This window comes from Mastomys coucha, unplaced genomic scaffold, assembly GCF_008632895.1.
Source record: "Mastomys coucha isolate ucsf_1 unplaced genomic scaffold, UCSF_Mcou_1 pScaffold15, whole genome shotgun sequence".
Lineage (NCBI taxonomy): Eukaryota > Metazoa > Chordata > Mammalia > Rodentia > Muridae > Mastomys > Mastomys coucha.
Window position 1 is genome coordinate 93678730 of NW_022196897.1, and position 12921 is coordinate 93691650.

The 12921-nt window shown below is 36.7% G+C and overlaps 1 long non-coding RNA gene across 1 annotated transcript in view; it reads right to left on the bottom strand.

Annotated features, from left to right (window-relative positions):
* Nucleotides 1-1330: 1330 nt before the first annotated feature.
* LOC116092273 overlaps nt 1331-12921 on the bottom strand; it is a 96771-nt gene continuing 85180 nt past the window's right edge. The window contains exon 3 of the long non-coding RNA XR_004119190.1: nt 1331-2959. This is a non-coding gene — a long non-coding RNA (uncharacterized LOC116092273). The remainder of the gene's footprint in view (nt 2960-12921) is intronic.

A 12921-nucleotide genomic window follows, 5' to 3' on the forward strand; every position in this document is an offset into this window, starting at 1 on the left:
AAAAAAAAAAAAGACGAGTAGTCCCAAGTTATCTTTTTGTAGTCAACTGGAATGTAAGATGATAGAATGACTGACTATCAAAGTGAAATTAAACAATGAAAGTGACTGGAAAAAATATAAAAATTTGTACCTCAGACCTGTGTTTTCTCTTCATCAATCCTAAATGAAAATAATACATAGCTGTGTCTTCACCAATCCAATAGCCATGACAACCTTAGATCTCATGCCTTTGACTTTTTCCATATATATACTATCTAGACAAATTTTTTAAAAATCTTTTGAACATTTATGGAAAGTAGGAATTTTATTGGCCTGTATCCCTTTCAGCAGTGCTAAAGGACTGATTGTGCCATTAGTGTTTTAGGAGATATTAACCCACATACTATAAGCCCACATGACCTCATTCTTTATAGTAACACCAGGTAATTAAAATGTCCCTTCATTTTTGATACCCAAAAGGTATTGTACAAATAATCACAAATGTCATCTTGAAGGGCTATCCAACTGATTATTACATACCACATTCTCACAGTTGGCCAGGGACATATTGATATGCCAGATGAAGGCTCATGGTCTCCAGCTTATTAATTAAATGCACCCAATTATGTAGATATAGGAGATACATTCATGGCTATCACCAGGATTATTCCACCTACCACTAAAGAATAGTTGGCTTGCTCTAAGAAGCTCTTCACTAAGATATAATGCAGAAAGCCCTGAGACTGGGAAGCTAAAAATTTTGTGAACTGCTTTATGTGTATACCAACCTAAACTTGATAGGTTTGTGTCACAGGAAATTTAAAAAATCCCAGGAGTTCCAGTTAATTCTTAGTGCATGTTTAGTAGAATTAGGCATTTATTCTAATAGTCATGCCAATGTGTCCTTAAGTCCTCATATTAGAGATAGAACATTTTCTAATCTCTTTGTTATCCTCTTTGATTAAACAATGTTTAGTTTGGTCTTAAATGCAAAATCTGCATGTTTCCATATTTGTAAATGAAGTAAGAGATACAAACACTTGGGTCTATGGTTTTCCACATGCTTTAGGTATATTAGTTTATTCAATAGCTACCTGCTACCATCACTGCTAATTATTTCCTTCAAAGATTTAGAACTTTATACTTTAAATGACCCAACCTAGATGAGACTATAGCTCTGTCTTAAGTCTAATTTCTAAGTCAATATCCTCTTTTCACAATTAAGAAGTCTGCCTTTTTCTACTAAAAAAGTAGTAGAAAATAAAACATGCCAAAAAACTGTCTGGAAGGTTCTCATATGTGAAACAAAATACCACATAAGATGAAAAAAAATCAAAATCATTTTGTTTTTTTTTTAAATAGTTCTTAAAAGTACAAAAAAGAACCTTTGCAGGTTTGAATGATATGATAATGAGCACACATTTAAGAGTTGAAATTTAGAACCATTTAAAATAGAAAATGATTTCTTAGCCAAAATATGTGCTCCTAGAAAATAAGAAAGGAACATAACCAAAAGGCATTGAAACCAAATCACTTCCTGAGCCATAATGAGCTTAGGTTTTTAATCAGACTAATGAGAAAAGATCTGTAATACAGCACGGCTCATGAGTCATACCATAGAGTTTCTCCCTACAGTTTCATGGCAGGCCTTGATGTATCATTCATTAGGTACTGCAAAAGTAACACTTTCAAGAACACAATGAACTGCAGACAGAATGGAAAAACAATGAGGAAGCAGCTCAGGTCCTCCCTTCCCAACTGCCCTTTGCTGCTTCGTGACTGTGATATCATTCCACATCTCCAAGCCATGTTCATTACCTCTGCTCTAATTTGATGACTTATTCCCAGGCTTAGAAATCCTCCCTTTTAAAATTCCTGTGATAAAAATTGTGGCATTGTAGGGGAAATTTGACTAGGAATAATTGGCTAGGTAACCAATCAATTCTCAGGCTATCAAGGCCATAGGTTTCTGATGGTTCATTAACATCTCTGTATGTGATTCCTGTCCAGAATGGCTTCAAACATTCTAAGTATATAGCACTTGTGAATACAATTCACCTCAGAATCATCTGTAGTTTAAAGATTAAGTGCTTACAATTAGTCACTGAAGACCAGAAAAGTCATAGAAATCTTGGAGGCCTCCTAATACAATACCAAGAAGTATAGACTTTAAGATGGAAAGAAATAAGTAGTCAAGATACAAAGGGAAAAGTGTGGGTTATGGGTTCTGAAGTCCTGAAGATCTGTCATGCTTTAACTACACACCCTTAAGAGTGAGTCTTAACTTCCTTAACTTCAAGGTCCTTGACAGTTTTATGGTGATAAAAAAATAATTTTGCATTATAGATCTCTCATCTGAATCAAATTAAAGTTCATCTTATTGGTTTGTTTGCCCTTATAGATACTATATTATGATTGGGTTGTACTGGCTGTGATAAAAAGAGAAATCCCAAGAGAAATGATCAGTTGTCATACATTGCAGAACACTTTTTTAAAAAATCATATTCCCTCTTAAACTAGGACAGAAAGGTTTATTTCATGTATCCAATCCCTGTGTGGAACACCATCATCCTGTTAAGGTACATCCATTACTTCTGGATGAATTTTCTTCTAGGTAGGCCTGAGGAATTCATAATCATCTGTATATACCATCATTGACTCTACGTGCAAATTGCATTTCTTCCTACTACGTCCCTTTCTCTTTTCCTCATTCTTTCCTTTCCACTTAGCTGGGGTGGGGGAGTTGTTTGTTTGTTTGTTTTTGCTTGTTTTGTTTTAATTACTATGTTTGTTCTTGCTTGTGACTTTCATCTGTAAATACTTTATTTTTAGAATTGAAAGATGGTGCTTTATGTCATTTCAAATTCTTGCCTCTTTTAGACATTTCCCATGACTTCCTGTAAGCTTGGCTGTAATTACATTTATGGCCAGCAGGAGACAGCAGACTGCAAAGGAGCAACACTGCATTTTTGAAGAAGCTCTTGCTGGTAGGATTGCAAGCTGGAAATCAGTTTGGTGCTTCCTCCAGAAATTGGACATAGTACTACCAGAAGACCCAGCTATACCACTCCTGGGCACATACCCAGAAGATGCTACAACATGAAATAAGGACACATGCTCCACTATGTTCATAGCAGCCTTATTTATAATAGACAGAAACTGGAAACAACCCAGATGGTCCTCAACAGAGGAATGGATTCAGAAAATATGGTACATTTACACAATGGAGTACTACTCAGCTATTAAAAACAATGAATTTATGAAATTCATAGGGAAATGGATGGATCTGGAGAATATCAGCCTGAGTGAAGTAACTCAATCACAATAGAACACACATGGTACGCATTCTCTGATAAGTGGATATTAGCCCGGAAGACCAGAATATACAAAGTACAATCCACAAACCACAAGAAACTCAAGAAGAAGGAAGACCAAAGTACAGATACTTAATTCCTTCTTAAAAGGGGGAACAAAATACCCATGGAAGGATTTGCAGAGACAAAGTATGGAGTAGAGACTGAAGGAAGGACAATCCAGAGACTGCTCCACCTGGGAATTCTTCCCATATTCAATCATCAAATCCAGACACTATTGTAGGTCCCAGTAAGTGCTAGCTGACAGGAGCCTGATATAGCTGTCTCCTGAAAGGCTCTGACAGTACCCAACTAATAAAGAAGTAGAGGCTCACAGCCATTCATTAGACTGAGCACGTGGTCTCCAATGGAGGAGCTAAAGAAAGGATCCTAGGAGCTCAAGGGCTTGCAGCCCCTTAGGACGAACAACAATATGAACTAACTAGTACCCTCAGAGCTCCCAGGGACTAAACCACCAATCAAAGAGTACACAAGATGGGACTCATGGCTCCAGCAGCATAAGTATTGCAGAGGATGGCCTAGTAGGGCATCATTGGGAGGAGAGGGCCCTGGCCCTGTGAAGGTTCTATGACCCAGTGTAAGGGAATGCCAGGGCCAGGAAGTGGAAGAGAGTGAGGTGGTAAGCAGGGGGACTGGGGAGGGAACAGTTTTTTTTTCTTTTTTTTCGGAGGGGAAACTGGGGAAGGAGATATCATATGACATGTAAAGAAAATATCTAATTTTTAAAACTAGAAAAAAAAGAGAGGAATCAAATCAGAAATTTGGCATATTTACCTGTGGGTTAAATGTCTGCCTCCCAAAGATGTCTGATCCAGGAGAAGACAAAATGGAAAATGGAGAAACTGGAAAGAAAGTTACGTGGTTAACTTTCTCTCAGCTCAAACGTGAGGCCTGGAGTTCACTTTCCAAATACATATCTACCAGGTAGATGCTGTGTCCTCAGGGAAATGTCAGCTTCAAAAGGTTCTTAAGGGTTTCCCAAGAGGATGCTGGAACTAGGCAAGTTTGACTGATTGATCCTGCCTCATTGAATACAGTGGAATAATGATAGAAGATGACTGAGGAAATCCTCCATATGCATGCCCACCCATGTGCATGCACACACACACATTTAAGCACACACACACACACATACACACACCTGTGCATTCAAACTGGAAGGAAAACAAATACTCATAATGGTCAGGAACACAAACTTTTTGTCTGGCCTTGCATTCCACTATTTAAAACATCAGGATCATGGTATCACCATGTAAAATTCTAAAACTTTCTTTTGTGATCACATTGATAGTGTTTTAATAGTAAAAACTGGTGTTCAATAAACATTTAGAATTCTATTTTTTAAACAATCATACTTTATTGACTTTTCTGGTCTTCACTCCCAACCAGCCAGATGAAATTTAACTCCCTGGGACTGTAGCTAAACACAAAGAGCTTACCTGTTGTTCACCAGTGAAAGCAACCTCCTGCTCAGGTTCTCACCTCTGATGACTTTCAAGATTCTTTCCAGTTAGTTACAGGGGGATTACACGCCACCCCATTAAAAGAATCCAGCACTGTAACCCATCAGATCAAATTCATAGTAACAAGCCAATCATAGTGATAAACTGGATTCACTTTGATCCCAAGCGATGCTCATCTCTTGTTAATTTAAATTCTGTGTAATTCACTCACTTTGAATAACTTACTCTTATCAACAGCAAAAATACATCAACATTGAAGAAAGAGATTACTGCCCATATTACAGAGCAAGTACCACTTTTGCTTGTTTTCCCTCTCCTCAGTCCTTTTAGTGTTTTGCAAATGATTGTATGGCAAGGAAGAGAGTAAGGATGGCTTCTGGCCAGTAACCAAGGAGGAGGAGCCTAGGCTGTCAGTCAAAGAGCTTTCACGGAACTGGATTTTTCAAGAAACCATAGAAATGATAGTAGAACAACATTTTCCACAAATTGAGCTTAGGGATGATCCTCACTGACACCTTGATTTTAGTCTTGTAGGAGACTCAAAGCAGAGAATTCCACAAAGCTGTGATCTAATTCTTCTTACCTTGCAGAGTTTATAGATAAGACATGGTTTTTGTGAAGCTGTTGAATTTGTGGGTTGTTTGTTGGACACAGATAGAGAACTAATGCAAAGCATAATTTCTTGTTACAGCCTATATAGACCATAGCAAATAACCTGGTCTAAGGGGAGATTTTGCAGGATAGGAATGGCCACTTTCTGTTTTCAAGGATGACTATATTGATGGCACTGAGGCAATTGAACTATCTGAGTTTTGGGAGATACATCACACAATTTCACTAAAATTTACTTTATCTTCAGAAAAAAGCATCTTATTTCTTATCTTCTAAATTATACTCACAAAGACCTTGATAGTCTGTTCTAGGTATCATTATTTCAGAATACAAATTCCATTTCGAAGCTTCTTTTCAAATAATTTTCTAGTTTTGAGGTAAATGTAGTTCCAATAAGAGTTTAAGAAATAGCATGTGCTTTGTACTGGCTTTCCATAATGTTATCATCCTCAATTACAGCATCACAAAGGCATCAGTAGGATGCAACCTATGCATTAGATCCAAATTCTATTAGATTTTCAGGTACTCAAACTTTTGTATGTTCATGTGGTTATATGCAAATTTTATGATATGTAAACACTTGAGTGACCAGCACCCAGTACAAATAAAAAAATAAGAATAAATAAAGATGTTTTATGATGACAGAAATACATAGGTACTTGTTAGAACTATAGCTAGTTAGCTTCTCTTTCTGCCAACCTTAAGCTCTAGTCACCAAAATCTTTGTTTAGGTTTCCATTTAATGAAACTGAAATCATATTGAATATAATAATTTGCATGGGATGATTTGCATAAAACTTGGGCTGTTCATCTTTTTTTTGCCTATAGAAGTACATGTGTTTTGTTTGTTTTCTTTTTTTCAAATAGAAACACACATTGCCTGTATATGAATTATAATCATCCTTATCCCAGCTTACTATAAATGCCTTGAAATCTGTTAAAGCTATTGTAATATCAACACAACAGTGCATTTCTTTTGGTGGCTGAGTGGCATTCTACGGTATAGATTTACCAAATTTGATTTCAGCGATTCATTCATGGAAAGACACCTAGGTCATTTTCAGTTTTTAAATATTATGAACAAAGCCATCACAAACAAATGTGTAGGGTTTTTTTGTGAGTTCAAATTTAATCCTATCTTCTTGTAACTCTAATCAAGCAAGTGAAAGATCTGTATAAGAACTTCAAGTTCCTGAAGAAATAAATAGAATAAGATATATAAGATGGAAAGATCTCCCATGCTCATAATTAGGTAAGATTAACATAGTGAAATGTCCACTTTGCCAAAAGCAATCTATAGATTAATGCAATTCCACCAAAATTCCAACATGATTTTTTTGGCACACCTTGAAAGAGCAATTATCAAATTCATATAGAGAAAGAAAAAATATAGAATAACCAAAACAATTTTGAACAATTAAAGAACCTCTAGAAAAATCATCACCTCTGACCTCAAGCTATACTATGGATCAATAGTGATAAAACCTGTATGGTACGGAAACTGGCAAGTTGATCAATGGAAACAAATTGAAGACCCAGAAGTTAACCACATACCTATGGACAATTGATTTTTGACAAAGAAGCCAAAACCATACAATGAAAAATAAAGAAGGCATTTTCAATAAATCATGCTGGTCTAACCGGATGTCTGCATGTTGAAAAATGCAAATAGACCTATATTTGCACAAAACTCAAGTCCAAGTGATTCAAGGATCTCAACATAAAACCCAATACACTAAACATAATAGAATAGATAATGGGAATAGCCTTGAATACATTGGTACAGGAGAAAATTTTCTAAAGAAAGCACCAACAGCCAAGACACTATGATCAATAATTAACAAATAAGATTGCCACGCCTACACCAATGAAGTCTTGTGATGAGCCCAAAAGCTTGGCCACAGACCAGAGGAAGTCAATCTCTTGGATTTCATTTGTGGCATCCCCTAACTCAGAGGTAGCCCAGATATGTTCTTGCGAATTCACATGCTAGGTGTCCACCAAGATATGATTTATTAATAGCTAGACAAAATTTGACATTGATCTCTGACGTTTACCAATGTTCCAACATCTTAGCCAAACCCTGACTTGGAATTTCATAAAGAATGTTAGGCATCCTGACTAATTGCCTTTGGCATTGTGGGTAAGGCATTGAAGCTTACAGAATGGGAGACTTATCCCAGGGCAAGGTCAAGTAGAATCCTCCTTTCTCAGTCACATACTGTAGTTGGACCACTCCTAGGAATTAGCAAGAAAGAGACAAGTCTCTACAGAGAGAGAGACAGTGTGCAGCAGTCAGCATTGGAGACTTGAGATTTCAAGATTTAAGCCTCTACCCTCCTGGCTGGCTCACCTGCAACACCCTTCCCCCACTCCCAACCCCCACCCCTGACTCCAGGGCCCCAGGGGTGCTGCACCAGCCCAGAGGAAATGGCTGCTGTTTTAGACCCAGTGTGTTTTAGATGGCCTCAGATGTACCTCGACCACCGAGCTGCCAGATTTTTTATTTCTCTTTTGTAATGACTATAAAAGTCTGATGTCATTTATGAGAAATACATTCAGATTCTGCACTTCTGTATGTCGTCTCTGCCATTATTTCTTTGCCTAAGCGTTGTCGACCTGACTAGGACCCTGATTCTCTGGCAGGTTGAGGGAGGCCAAGATTGACTGGCCCGCAGCCTAAGATACCATGAAAAGGTAAAGTTTCTGTAAAACAAAGATAACTGCCAATAAGACAATATGGCAGTGTAGAGATTGGGAAAAGATCTTCCCTAACCTTATATCTGACAGATGGTTAATATCCAAAACATATACAGAACTCAAGAGGTTAAACTCTAGCAAACCAAATAATCCAGTTAAATAGTGAAATATATTGCTCTTTCTAACTCTATGAAGAATTGATTAGAATTTTGATGGGGACTTCATCGAATCTGTAGATTGCTTTTGGCAAGATAGCCATTTCTATTATATTAATTCTGCCAATCCATGAGCATGGGCTATCTTTCCATCTTCTGAGATCTTTGCTTGCTTTCTTCAGAGACGTGAAGTTCTTGTCCTACAGATCTTGCAGTTGCTTGGTTAGAGGCACACCAAGGTATTTTATATTATTTGCGACTATTGTGAAGGGTGTCATTTCCCTAATTTCTTTCTCAGCCTGTTTATCCTTTAAGTAGAGGAAGGTTACTGATTTGTTTGAGTTTACTTTATATCCAGCTTCTCTGTTGAAGTTGTTTGTCAGGTTTAGGAGTTCTCTGGTAGAATTATTGGGGTCAGTTAACTATACTATCATATCATTTGCAAATAGTGATATTTTGATTCCTTCATTTCCAATTTGTATCCCTTTGTCCTCCTTTTGTTGTCTAATTACTTTGCCTAGGATTTGAGTACTATATTGAATAGGTAGGGAGAAAGTAGGCAGCCTTGTCTAGTCCCTGATTTTAGTGGGAGTACTTCAAGTTACTCTCCATTTAGTTTGATGTTGGCTACTAGTTTGCTGTATATTGTTTTTACATGTTTAGGTATGGGCCTTGAATTCTTGAGTTTTTCTTTTAGCATGAAGGGGTGTTGTATTTTTTCAAATGCTTTCTTAGCATCTAATGAAATGGTCATGTAGTTTTGTTCTTTGGGTTTGTTTATATAGTGGATTATGTTGTTAGATTTCCATATATTGAACCTTCCCTGCATCTCTAGGATGAAATCTACTTGATCATGATGGATGATTGTTTTGATGTGCTCTTGGATTGGGATTGTGAAAATTTTATTGAGCATTTGCACATCAATATTCATAAGGGAAATTGTTCTGAAGTTCTCTTTCTTTGTTGGGTCTTTGTGTGGTTTAAGTATGAGTATAATTGTGGCTTCATAGAATGAATTGAATAGTATTCCTTCTGTTTCTATTTTGTAGAATATTTTGAAGGGTATTGGTATTGAAAGACCCCTCAAGAGAGGAGACTCTCACTCTAGTCTCAGGATTACACGACCCCCATGAAACTAACGAGAGACCAATCTTGCTGCAAACACACAAGGTTTATTCGGGAAACCAGTGCACTGGGGCCATGCTCATAACCCACGCAGGGGCAGAGGAGTTCGACCCCTAGCTCAAGAAGTGTAGGGTACTTAAAGGGAAAAAAAACCCACAAACCAGGGGGAGTGAAGGGATTTCCAACCCAAGTTATTCAGTCAGTTAGGGAGGGGAACATATTCATTTTATGAATGTAATCTAGGAATGTAATCTTATTGAATCATCTACCAGTCCCCAGGGTGGAGAGCCTCATGAACTAGTTGACTTTCATTCCTAGTTCCACCCTCATTGTGGTTCAGTCAGGAGAGGCAAGTTTTGGGAACCAAAGCCCTGAGGCTCTGAGTTAGCCAAGTTCCTGGAACCCAGAGCTTTGAATTGGTATTCTCAGTTTGCTAGGAGCCTTAAGGAGCTTTTTATATTTTTTATACTTTTCAGTAGTGGGTCTTCTTTGAAGGTCTGATAAAATTCTGCACTAAACGTACCTGGTCCTGGGCTGTTTTTGGTTGGGAAACATTTAACAACTGGTTCTATTTCTTTAGGGATTGTGGGACTGTTTAGATGGTTTATCTGATACTGATTTAACTTTGGTACCTAGTATCTGTCTAGAAAATTGGCCATTTCAATTAGATTTTCCAGTTTTGTTGAGTATAGGCTTTCATAGTAGGATCTGATAATTTTATGGATTTCTTCAGTTTCTGTTGTTATGTCTCCCTTTCATTTCTGATTTTGTTAACTTGGATACTGTTTCTGTGCCCTCTGAGTAGTCTGGCTAAGGGTTTATATGTCTTGTTGATTTTCTCAAAGAACCAGCTCCTGGTTTTGTTGATTCTTTGTATTGTTCTTTTTTTGTTTGCAGTTCTCAAATTCATTTGGAAAAACAAAAAACCCATGATAGTGAAAACTATTCAGGTGTGAGGGGAGACAGGAGAGAAGTCTAAAGGGCCAGGAGAATGAATGAAAATATGTAGCTGCCTCAGGTGAGGGAGGGTAGTATCTCTAGGAAGTCCCAGAGATCTGAAATAGGCAATATTATCCAAGAGTCAATATAAGTCACCTTAGCTGAGATGCCTAACAGTGGGGATAAGGAACCTGAAGAGGCCACCTCCTATAGCCAGGCAGGATCCTCAGTAAAGGAATAACACCAACCCACTCACAAAACTTGTAACCCCAAATTTATTCTGTCTAAAAGAAATGCAGGAATGGAGCAGAGACAAAACAAAATCCAAAACAAACAAACAAACCAAAAAAATGGCCAAATAACAACCAGTCCAACTCACCAAATCCTGACCACCATTATTAATGGTGTTCTGTTATACTTGTAGCCAGGAGACTAGTATAACTGTCCTCTGAGAGGCTCTACCTAGCAGCAGACTGAAACAGATGTAGATAGCCATAGCCAGACATTAGATGGAGGTTGGGGACAGTTATGGTAGAGTTTGGGAAAGGACTGAAGGCCCTGAAGTAGATGGCAATTAATAGGAAGACCAACAAAATCAACAAATCTGGAAGCCTGTGAACTCACAGAGACTGAGACACCAACCAGAGAACATACATAAGCTGGTCTGAGGTTCCCACCATCTGTGTAGCAGACAGGCAACTAAGTCTACATGACTGTCTTGCCTGGCTTCAGAGGGAGAGAATACATCTAATCTGGCAGAAAGTTGATGTGCCGGATTAGAAATGGGGGATACCCAGAGGGAACCCACTATCTCAGAGGAGAACAAGAGGGTGGATGGGGAAGGTGCTCTGAGAGGGAAGAACAAGAAAGGGGTACAATATAATGGGATATAAATAAATTTATTTATTAATTTAAAAATTAACTTAATTTTTTTCACACCCTATGAAAAATTAATTTAAGATGGATTATGTATGAAAAACATCAAGGTTTTATTAGGACTTATCTAATCTGTTTTGAATGCTAAATACAAATATATTTTAATATTTCTATAATCTGATGAGTGACTAGGAAATTAAAGAAAAATGCTTATCTTGTGCTATCTATTTTCTCCCAATCTTCTTCTTACAAAAAAATTATTAAAATGAAGAATATTAAATTTACTTTTTTAATCTCATAATAAGGTATGGCTGAAATATGAATTACAATATACCTTGCTCAAAACCATATATATATATGTTTTACACACATATATATTACTATTATATCATATATATATATATATATATATATATATATATATATATATATCAAGTATCTGTGACTTCATATGTGAGATCCCAGGCCTTTATAAGTCACACTACTGACATTTTGGGTTTTGACTCTAGATAGTAGAGTCATATTGACTGATATGTGAATCCGTTAGAGCATTTCTTTTGAACCTGTCTTCATATCATAAGCATCAGGGATTGCCTTATTAAATGCACAGAATTATCAGCCTACTGGACTCAGAGCTTCCTGTAATATGGATACCATATAACTCCTGGCACATTACAGATGGTAAAATCCAGCACAAGATAAATGAGTCTATGAAGTTTTGAATATCAATGGATAGTAGCACCCATTCTGTGTTTGTAAATATCAGGTTGTATTTATTTAAATGAGCTCCTTTACTTTCAAGTTTCAAATCCCTATTGTCCTTTCAATCATTTTTATCAGCAGATAACAGCTGGTTATATTGTGCCACATTGTTTTAAATGTGTATACTGTTAATCCCTCTTTGAGCAGAGTAATTAATTATCCATGGAATGAGTTCAAGAGATGCTCATTTTCATTAGTTTCTCAGTGATACAGAATTATGATTACACATGAAATGAAAACTGAGGATGTTATGACCAAAAGTTTGTCACAGATTAGAGAATAGAAAATTTATTTGGGATCATGATTTGGGTTCATGCATGCATTTTTGATCATTCACAAATTTGTTCAGTAACATGATGAGGTACTAATGATCATTGTCTTCTGGATAGATGACTGAAAGGAGGAATCATGATTTGTACTATAAAGTCATCATTCCTCAGCTTGATTGGCTCTGTAACTTTAGAAACAGCATCTCTAAATTTGATGCCTAATGAGAATCAGCTGAGAGCCATAAAAAAGGAAAGCTGACAGAAAAATAATTGTACATTGGCTGGAAAAAATATAGCCAAGAGACAGTATATTTATTAGTCCTATCACTGTAACTAAGTAGCGTGTGAATTCAGGTCAGCCACTTAATTTTCGGATTCTCCAATTCTTTCTACATGTGAAGAAATATTTGACATTTAGTGGACATGAACATAATTATAAAGACTTAAGACTGAATGGTTTTAATCACACATCCATCTTGGATTAGCCAATGGACATTGGTTAAATGACTCGAATATTCTGAGCCTAAATTATTTATAAAATGAAACTAAAGTTTCAACAAAGTTGTAGAAAGTAAAATTATATGTACAGGTAAACAATTACCCTGGAAACAGAAAGATACTAAGGAAAAAAGAAATGTCTGAAATTATCTTTTTGTAGCTATTCAAA